The sequence below is a fragment of the Mytilus edulis genome, chromosome 2 (genome assembly GCF_963676685.1).
Source record: "Mytilus edulis chromosome 2, xbMytEdul2.2, whole genome shotgun sequence".
Taxonomy (NCBI): domain Eukaryota; kingdom Metazoa; phylum Mollusca; class Bivalvia; order Mytilida; family Mytilidae; genus Mytilus; species Mytilus edulis.
The window spans coordinates 66,103,733-66,105,478 of NC_092345.1; positions in this window are offsets into that span (position 1 = coordinate 66,103,733).

Consider the following 1,746-nt stretch of genomic DNA (forward strand, 5'->3'; position numbering starts at 1 on the left):
TGTCTTCTTATCTTAGAATGGTTTAAGCTCTATCTTTGCTGTTGCATTGATAAACGCATGCCTTTATTTGCCTTGAAAAATCTCTGTCAAAGGGTTATCACTTATAATATGCTGGTGAATTTTACCTGAAGATGTAATATTGTTATTTCTGTTAGCTCTTTTATTCCTTAAGGGCATACAAATTAAAGCAAGGTATTGACAACCTGGGCATTTCAACATTGTTGTTATCTCTGTAAAATCTTACCATGAAAAAAGCAAAATAACAAAATTATCCAACTCCCATGAAAATTCAAAACATTCCCTAATCAAATGTCAAAACCAAAAGCTCAAACACGTTAAAAAAAAGGAAATCAACTGTCATAATATGGTACAGGCATTTCTTATGTACAAAATGAATTAAACCTGGTTTTATAAATAGCCAATCATCTCACTTGTATGAAAGCCACATAAAATTCCATTAAATTCACAACCCTGAAGATAGTTTTAAAAACATTTTATATCATTAGACATTAAAACCCTATGTCCAAATGAAACCAATTGGTTTTTGTCAAGCCTTCAAATGTTGTAGCAGAAAGCTCCACAGAGAAGGGGATCAAGCAGCATTTAACTAACTTCTTAAAAGCTTTATATTTTAGAAGGTGGAAGACCTGGATACTTCATACTTCGTATATAGATGCCTAATGTTACGAAGCTTCTGTCTGTCACATGACCATTGTCCTTGACCTCATTTTAATGGTTCAGTGACTACTTGAAAAAAAGTTTTAATTTTTTTTTTTGTAATCTTCATTTCTCTCTTATGCGTAATATGATAACTATATTTGGTATGTGCATACCTTGCAAGGTCCTCAACCCCATCAGACAGTTTTCACTTAACCTCAACCTAATTTCATGGATCAGTGAACAAGGTTAAGTTTTGGTGGTCAAGTTTTCTCGTTTGAATTGTTTAACATCTGTTGTTTCGAGCCTATTATAGCTGACTATGCAGTATGGGCTTTGCTCATTGTTGTAGGCTGTATGGTAACCTATAGTTGTTATATTTCTGTGTCATTCGTTTTCTTTTGGAGATTTGTCTCATCAGCAATCACCACATATTCTTCTTTCTATCTTAGATACTTGTATGGAAGGATTGTAAGGTGTACATGTCCAACTGGAAGGTGTCAACTGACCTTAACCTTATTTTCATGGGTTCAGAGGTAATAGTTAAGTTTTTGTTTTGTCCATTTTTCTTACACTGTATGCAATAGGTCTACTATATTTGGTGAATGGAATGATGTTAAGGTGAGCATATCCAACTGGCAGGTGCCATCTGACCTTGACCTCATTTTCATGGTTTAGTGTATTTTTTTCTAGTTTCGGGTTTTAGGTAAAAAATTCAAGTTCTCTTCCTTAGTCTAGAATTGCTGTTAACTCAACTACAACCAAATGCAATATTTAATTTTACTTCCCACTGATAACTTGAAGCAATCTTTACCATTCAGTACTTACAAGCACTTTGATTTTTATCTAATACTATATGCAACTATATTTGGTGTATGGAAATATTTTATGACGTAATTGTCAGTCTGGAAGGTTTTATTTGACCTTTACCTCATTTCAGGGTTCATTGCTCAGTGTTAAATATTTGTGTTTTGGTCTGTTTTTCTTTAATTATAAGCAATTGGTCAACTTAATCTGTTGTGTGTATTCATTGAAAGCTGTACATGTTTGCCTGGCATCGTTCATCTGACAATGACCTCATTTTCATGG